Source organism: Cebus imitator, unplaced genomic scaffold (assembly GCF_001604975.1).
Source record: "Cebus imitator isolate Cc_AM_T3 unplaced genomic scaffold, Cebus_imitator-1.0 Scaffold247, whole genome shotgun sequence".
Taxonomy (NCBI): domain Eukaryota; kingdom Metazoa; phylum Chordata; class Mammalia; order Primates; family Cebidae; genus Cebus; species Cebus imitator.
In genome coordinates this window covers 729,938-739,101 of record NW_016107562.1, presented here as the reverse complement: position 1 = coordinate 739,101, position 9,164 = coordinate 729,938, and positions in this window count along the sequence as shown.

Sequence of the window (9,164 nt, the reverse complement as noted above, 5' to 3'; positions counted from 1 at the left end):
TTTTGTATTTTTAGTGGAGACGGGGTTTCACCGCGTTGACCAGGATGGTCTCGATCTCTTGACCTTGTGATCCACCCACCTCGGCCTCCCAAAGTGCTGGGATTACAGGCCTGAGCCACTGCGCCTGGCCCAGACATTTTCTTAAAAATAAATGAAATGAGCTGGTCACTTTAAAAAAGCAACTGATTTTTTTTGTTGCTGTCAAGGAAAAAATTTGAGCTTCCACGCAAAAGTTAGAAATTTGGAAAACTTGTATTTATCGCCACAAGGTAGTCAGTTTCCCAATACCTAAAGACTTTTCTGATGAGACGGGTGCTGATAGTAACGAACGTGATTTTTTGATAATGTAATGAAATGGGTCAGCATTTGAAAAGTCTGAATAGTTCAGTGAACAGATACTTTTCACATGACCAATGCATGCTTAACAAAAAGGTCTGTTTAAAGTGCCAAATAGACTAATGATTTTTAATGCAACAGAATACAAAGTGTTCAACGATGTGGTTTTCAATGTCACATTATGGTGTAGTGTCAAAGAAGAATAAACACAATTACCTGAAAAGGCTGTTAAAATACCCTTGCCTTTTCTAACAACCTGTCGGTGTGAGGCCATTTTTTTCATAGATTTTCTAACAACGCATTACGACAAACTGAATGTAGAAGCAGATGTAAGGACTAAACTGTCTCCGATGAAGCCAGAAGGTAAAGAGAATTGCAAAAGTGCCTGTTGATGCCGCCCTCCTCACTCGAGTCTTTTGCTTTGGAAAATGTGGTTATTTTTTCAAAAACAGATGTTACTTATGACATCATACAATGGGTTTACATTGTTATTTTAAAGGGAATCAATAAACAAACATCTTTAAAAGTCTCAATTTTATTTTTTAATATGGCAAATGTCAATAAATAAAACCTATAAAACTTTTAAGAGTATAAGAGAATTCTTAGACTGGAAAGTTTGAGAATTGTTGGCTGACTTTGGGAATTTTGGTAATTGATTACATTCAGTATGTTAGTGGCATGGAAATAGAAATGGCCTAAAGTTAAAAATAACAACAACAACCACTTCAACTTCGGCTTTGCTAAAATTAAAAGCAATTCTCCGTTACCACGCTGTACCCAAGTGTCTGGAATAAGGAATCCTACTATGTAAAATACTTTTATCCATTTTTAAGTTTGTGTTTTTAATATAATAATGCGTACACATGAGTTTAAAAATAAAATTACATTTTAATAGTCCTAGCCTAATCTTCACTGCCTCTGATTTTGTTTCTTCATAGACAATTCTAGTTATTCTATTAGTTTTTCTAATACTTACCCCCTTAATCAAGCACCCCTTATGTGCTCTTCCAGAGTCAGACACCCACACTTGTCTCTAGAGAGTGTGGTCACTTGTTCTGTCGCCGGCCCAGTGACCAGCCCTGTGCAGGCTGTAACTGACTGCGCTGAGCCGTGACCAACAACCTCTCACTTCCAGCCCGCCTTTCACGCCCCTTGCCTCATCTCCAGGGAGTCCCTATTGACACTGAGGCAGCATCTTGCTCACTTGAGGACTGTGCTTGTTTGTTTTTATTTTATTTTGTGAGACAGAGTCTCACTCTTTCCCCTAGGCTGGGGTACAATAGCATGGTCTCAGCTCACTGCGACTTCTGCCTCCTGGGTTCGAGTCTCCAGCCTCAGCCTCCTGAGTAGCTGGGATTACAGGCACCACCATGCCTGGTTTTTTTTTGTGTGTATTTTTAGGAGAGGTGGGGTTTCACCATGTTTGCCAGGCTGGTCTTGAACTCCTGAGCTTGTTATCTACCCACTTCAGCCTCCCAAAGTGCTGGGATCACAGAAGTGAACTACTGCACCTGGCCTGTGTGTGTTTAACTCACATGTGAAGTGAGCCTTTGACCAGTAAGATACGGAAGCCGATGGTTGAGTCTGCTGCCATTAGGTCTAGTATAATGCACGGTGTCAAGTGATGGTCCTTTACCCAGCCCCTCACAACTGTGACAATGAGCTGCCATTAGGTCTAGCATAATGCACGGTGTCAAGTGATGGTCCTTTACACAGCCCCTCACAACTGTGACAATGAGCTACCATTAGGTCTAGCATAATGCACGGTGTCAAGTGATGGTCCTTTGCACAGCCCCTCACAACTGTGACAATGAGCTGCCGTTAGGTCTAGCATAATGCACGGTGTCAAGTGATGGTCCTTTACACAGCCCCTCACAACTGTCACAATGAGCCACCAGCTGTACTTTCTATCTAGAGCGGCCGACTTTTAACTTGGTATCCACCTTTGACTGGCAATCACTCTTCGCTTGTCTCATTCCCCCTTTCCCGTATTTCTCCTAATAAGTGAACAGTGCATCAGGCTTTGCCGCAGGCTCTGCTTTTTGGGGAACCCAGGTTAAGACTCTCCACATGTCTAAAAAATTTAAACTCTTACATTTACATTTTTCAATTTAAGATATTATCAACTAACTTTTTTCATGAATATTTCCATACCTGACTCCCAATACATTTGTTATTTGCTGTCCCCTCTATATATTCTGTTATAATTTTTGGTTAAATGAATATTCAGTGTTTATATCATTATAACTGTCTTAATATGATTTGCAGATGGGTCACATGGTATATTAGGATATGTTTCTCTTCCTTTTAATTACTTAAATTTTATGTGCCTATCACTAATTAAACCCCATACTCACTGACAGAACATTAAAACTTCTCTCAATAGAGTCATATGTCCAAGAAATCTATGAGTTCAATGTGTGTGTGTTTGTGTGTGGGGTGTGCACGCACGTGCATGCAGCGTATCATCCTTTCTGAAAACTTTCCTCTTTTTGCCCCAATCAGAACTTGCTTTCTAGGTTAGCTGCTCAGCTGTCATTCTGGAGTATGTCTTCGTCCTCATCAGTTCATTTTACTCTTGTTTTTGGATCCTCTGTTTTTTGGATATTTTTTTTTCTTTCTTTTCTTGGATTTCTCTTTTGCTTTTGTAGAGCACATCTTCCAAGAACCTTCTGAGAAAGTATTTGGAAGGCAAATCTTTTGAGGCTGCACAAGTCTGTAAGGCGCATCTCCATGTATATGTTGATAGATACATACGTGTCCTAATTTGATTGTCTTTTCCCCTCAGAATTATGTAGGCATTTCCTCATTGTCTTTCTGTATTCCTCTTGAGTAATGTATGGGATTCTGATTGTGGGCCATTCGTAACTGTTTTATATTTCCGTGGGAACTTTTAGAGTCTGTCCTTTATCACAAGTGATTTAAAACATGATGGTGAGATGCCTTAGTATGTGGCAGTGACAGCTAGCTATCCACAGAAGTCCATTCTTCTTCCTGAGTATAGAGCTGAGGCAGGAAGAGGCTGAGAGGTGAGAAACTTTACTTTCCAGCTCGTTGAGACACTTTGCTGTGGCCATGTGACTAGTCCTTCCCAATGGCATGTTAGCAGGGGAGCTGTGTGCTGGTTTTGGACCAAGGCTTTTATAAAATAGGCGTGCTTCCTCGATGCTTTTTCTTTCTTCTTTAATAGGCTGATCTCAGGTGACAGCAAGGAACTAGGTAGAGCCACCAAATGTCATAATCATAGCAACCTGAATCATTACACGGAACGGACATGCTTACCTCCTTGAACTCCTGTGAGTGAGATAGAAACTTCCTTTGCGTTCGAGCCCCGTTGCTGGGCTTTTCTTTCTTCTTTGAACTATGGTGTCGTTTACTTTTACACAGTAAGGGGCTATTCATATATTGTTTGGGCACTTTGTGGGCTCAATGTATCATAACGAAGACATGTCCTTTATGCGGAATTTAAAAATTGTTTCTTTGATAATGTGTTCTACTTTACATTTTCACTCCTTCTTTCTAGAACAGTAGTTAAGCAGATGTGGGTCTCTGAATTGATCGTCTAATTTTCTCATTTTTTCTTTCCTATCATCTACACTTTTTTGGGGGAGGAGAGGAATGAAGATTAGGAATGTCCTCAAGTTTACTTTTAACATTTCGAATACATTTTTAGTTATATCCAAATTTTACTTCTAAAGTTCTCTGAATATTATTTTGCTAGCATGTGATTCTTGTTTCGTATTGGAATATCTTTACTAATCTTTCTTTAGGTGTTGATTATATTGCTCGGAAGTTTTCTTCTGCTTCCTACATTTTTCTTCATTTCTTCTAAATTTCTTTCATCTATCTGCTTGTTTGTGTAGGTTTCTATTTTAATATCAGAGGCTTCCACTTTGGGATTCTCACCATTTTCAATGAAGACTTTCACTTGATCTCCTGTTTGCATGCAGTATCTCATTCTCATTCTCAGAGATGCAATTAAGAAAACCTTCTGTTTTCTGTGGAGTTCCTGAAAGAGTAGTGGCTTGGCTGCTTGGCTTGTATACAGAAGGACTTTAAGTGTCCTTGTGGAAGCAAACCCAGTCTTCCTATTGTCAGTGCCACTCTTCATCCTACCTTTAACGGTACCAGGTGAATCCAAGTGCTGGAGCCTGAGGCACTAGGGCAGAAATCACTGTCTGTCGTTGGTGTCTCACCATGGAAGGCTCATGTTTGAGCCTTCTCTGTTGTAAGTCTGTTAATGATTGCCCATAGTTTTTTCACATTCTAAAATTTGGTTGTGCTGAGCGTGGTGGCTCACGCCTGTAATCCTAGCATTTTGGGAGGCTGAGGCAGGTGGATAACTTGAGGTTAGGAGTTCGAGACCAGCCTGGCCAACATGGAGAAACCCAGTGAATACTAAAAACACAAAATTTAGTCAAGTGTGGTGGTACATGCCTGCAATGCCAGCAACTTGGGAGTTCTGAGGCCAGAGAATTGCTTGAACCTGGGAGGGGGTTGAACCTGGGAGGGAGATGTTGCAGTGAGCAAAGATCACAGCACTGCTCTCCGGCTTGAGCTACAGAACAAGACTCTGTCTTAAAAAAAAAAAAGGAAAAAATTACTTTGAAATCTTCTATTATCTCACCTGTTCTCTTTGTCCTTGTGAGATTATGTATTTTTTATTTTTTTGTGTCACGTTAGTGGCATCCCTAAAGAGAGGGAGAGGACAGACATGTGTGTTCAACCTGCCATGTTTATCTTAAAATACATTTCTTTGAATTTTTAAAAGAAGTGTGGAAAATATTTGTATTTTCATGATCCCAAGAACATAGGAAAGAAGAGACTGGACAGTGGGGAAAAAGATGTTATTACAATTTCAACCTACCCTTTACTTCCTGTAATTTTACCGAAAAGCTTCCTGGGATATTCAGTCCAAAGCTCTTTGTGGGCTAGTCATTCAACGTGAAACACGGGGCTTTTTTTCAATCTTCCTGGAAAGTAACATTCAACTTCGACATTAAACTCTGCACTTAATCTACAGAATATATTGCTCATAAGTTGTAAAAGGACTGTGTTCATTTTAAGCTTCCCTGCCAGTTAGAAAAACCTCAGACTCTTGGGCCTAGTTTTTCTCCTAGCTGACAATTCAAATTAAAGAAGAAAAATATTGACTCTAGTGGATTAAAACTCCCAACACAACTTGAAGCGTAAATGCTGTTTTATATCGTTCACAGAAATCTCTTTTCTATTAATTCAAATTAAGTTGCTTGAGGGCAGAAGCTAAGGTCCATACTTGTTTTGTGTGCTCCATGACCTCTGCAGGTGTATTTTTACTATATCACCAGCATCAGAATATTCTGAATTGCTTGAAAAAATCTGCTTTTTTTCCTATACCACCAGTATGAGAATCTTCTGAATTGCTTGAAAAGATCAGAAGCTTTTTTTCCACCATTATCGGAATTTCCTGAATTGCTTGTCAAAAACGCACACCTAATGGCCAGGAATGGTGGCTCATGCCTATAATCCCAGCATCTTGGGAGGCCAAGGCAGGCGGATCACTTGAGTTCAGGAGTTTGAGACCAGCCTGGCCAACGTGGTGAAACCCTGTCTCTACTAGAAATGCAAAAAATTAGCCAGGCATGGTGATGTGTGCCTGTAATCCCAGCTACTTGGAAGGATGAGGTGGAAGGATAGCTCGAACCTGGGACGTGGGGGTTGCAGTGAGCCTTCAGTGCGCCACTGTGCTCCAGCCTGGGCGACAGAGCAAGACTCTGTCTCAAAAAAACAAACAAACAAAAAATGCATACAATGAATCAAACAACCAAACAAACAAACAAAAAATGCATACAATGCAAACAAAGAATCTCTCTTGATGGGCCTTGGAATCAGACTTTTAAAAGGCATCCAAGGTGATTCTAATTACTTTAAAATTACTTAAAAATATCTCACAGTGTGCTAAGTAGTGTTAAATACTTTTAAATCTTTGTTTAATAATGTAAATGTTAATTCCACATGATATATCATTAGAATTTATTTACTTGAAAAGAGAATTATGACAATTAATAATGATTAGGCTTTGTAAGTAGAGTCTCCAATGACTCTGATGTAAGGATTTATATAGCTTCAGTGAAAATCCTTCCAAAAGTGGGGCAGGATTGTTTTTATAAGATGTTAGCAACTGAATTGTTTTAATGTTATCTGTCCTTAGGTTCAAGCTATTCAGTACACAGGAGACCAATCTCCCATTTCATTTTGGGCTATTTCTATTATTTTGCTGTGCTGTTGCTCTGGGTGTGTATTGTTGTGTTACAAATCACAACAAACACAGTAGTAAAGGCAACAACCATCTTATTATGCATAAGGATTTTAAGAGCAAGAATTTGAATAAGGCACGGCGGGTGGCATTTATCTGCTCCACAGTATCTGGGGTCTCAGCTGGAAAAGACCTAAAATGGCTGTGGCTGGAACCCTATGGGGACTCCTTCACTCTCATGTGTGGGCCTGAAAGGCTCAAAGCCTGTGCTCAGCTGAGACTATTGACCAGGACACCTGGTTTCCCTCCATGTGGCTCTAGCTTCTGCAGCGGGGGCTTGGGGTCTGAGAAGGAGTGTCTCTAAAGAAAGCCATCAAAGTGAGTGATTGACGGGAATTATACAGAAGCAGCATGGCCTTTCATGACCCAGACTCAGAAGTCACTAAAACATCGTTTCAGTCTACTGTATAGGTCAAGCAGTTTCAAGTCTACCTATAATTAAGGGACAGGACATAGACCACCTCTTTGTATTTTTTGATTTTGAAATTTTGAGATAGGGTCTTACCCTGTCACCCGGGCTAGAATGCAGTGGCATGATCAAAGGCCACTGCAGCCTTGATCTCCTAAGCGCAAGCTGTCTCCCACCTCAGCCTCTTAAGTAGCTGGGGCTAAAAATGTATGCGACTATGCTTGGCTAAGTTTTTTATTTTTTGTAGAGTCAGGGTCTCCTTAATTTGCCTGGGTTGGTCTCAGACTTTTAGACTGCACTTTTTTTTTTTTTTCAGACAGAGTCTTGCTCTGTCACCCAGGTTGGAGTGCAGTGGTACAATCTCAGCTCACTGCAACCTCTGCCTCCCGGGTTTAAGTGATTCTCCTGCCTCAGCCCCCCAGGTAGTTGGGACTAGAGGTGTGCGCCACTACGCCCAGCTAATTTTTGTATTTTTAGTAGAGATGGGGTTTCACCATGTTGGCCAGGAAGGTCTCGATCTCTTGACCTCGTGATCTGCCCACCTCGGCTTCCCAAAGTGCTGGAATTACAGGTGTGAGCCACCGTGCCCACCTTAGACTGCACTTCTTAATGGGAGGATGTGTTAGTTGTTTTCATGCTGCTATGAAGAACTTAAGATTCCTTAAATTTATAAAGGAAAGAGATTTAATTGACTCACAGTTCTACATGGCTGGGGAGGCCTCAGGGAATTTACAATAATGGCAGAAGGTGAATCAGGCACATCCTACATGGTGGCAGGCAAGAGAGAGCATGTGAGAGGACAGGAAAAACTATCATTCATAAAACCATCAGATCTCATGAGAATTCACTCCCTAGCATGATAACAGCATGGGGAGAATCACCCCCATAATCCAATCATTTCCCTCCCTCAACATGTTGAGTCGAGATTTGGCTGAGGACACAAAGCCAAACCATATCAGAGGAATACCAAAGAATTTTGGAACCATATTTTAAAACTACCATAATATCTACACTAAGAAGCACTTCTAATCATTTGCTTTCTAAAGTCCTTTCTTCATCCTTTGTTTGATCCTTATAAATATTTCTCTGTTTTTCTGGTGAAGGCGAATATACCCAAACCATATCCTTACATATTCTTATTTATATATATAATTTTCACAACCACTCTGAAGTTGATATTACCCTTTCCATTTAACAAAGGAAAGACGCTGACATGTTGAGAGGTGGAGTAGCTCCGGCAAGGTTACACGGTGGGGGAGCTCTGACTCCACAGCCAGCCGGGCCACTGTCTAACGAGCAGCACTTTCATATTCATGTGAGATCCTTCTAGAGAGAAGCCAGGGAAGTTTACATATCTAAATGTCACCGGCAAGAGCTGAGATACATTCCTAAGCTCACTCTATCAAATATCCTAAGCCTTTTAAAAAGTTGCTTTTGGCTAAATGGTGGCTGGATCATAAACCTTATCGTCTATGAAAGCACTGAGGGGCTACAAATTTTTAAGGTTTTCATTTCCTGTGGAAAAAAGAAAATGTTCTTTTTTGCACTCTGCTGCTGAATTTTGACCAGGGAGTAAAAGATGCCTTTCTCTCTGAAAGAGGGCAGGACACTTCCATTTGTTTTTCTCTGAGGGGTTGGCTATTTGAGCTAATTTTTGTGATAAGCTGACTGAGGGTCAGCGAGCGTCAGGTGTGCACAAAGCGGCACCACCGTGGACGGGAGGAAGATGGCTGTTAACAGGTGGAGGCCAGAAATAGAGCGCGGCCTGGAGGGGTCAGACCAGGGCACGCGAGCTTAACTATCCGAAATGAGTTACAGCTGGACTCAGAATCTATACGGCAGCTTGAGTCAAAATTCTGTTCATGAAGCTGAAGTCCAAACTGAAGACAGGAAACAGCTAAGCCTCAGAAGCTGCAAAAGTCAACTTTTATCACATAAAAAGCGAGGCTATGCCAACATGCACCTCTTCTTGTAAAGTTTATGGAGGAAGAGATGAGTAGATATTCACTCTCCTGAGATTTGCCTGCAATTTGTGGAAATAAAGAAAGCAGAGTCCCGATAAGGAGTTTGGGAGTGAGAAAGAACAAGGCAAAGCTCAGTGTTTTTTTTTTTTTTTTTTTTTTT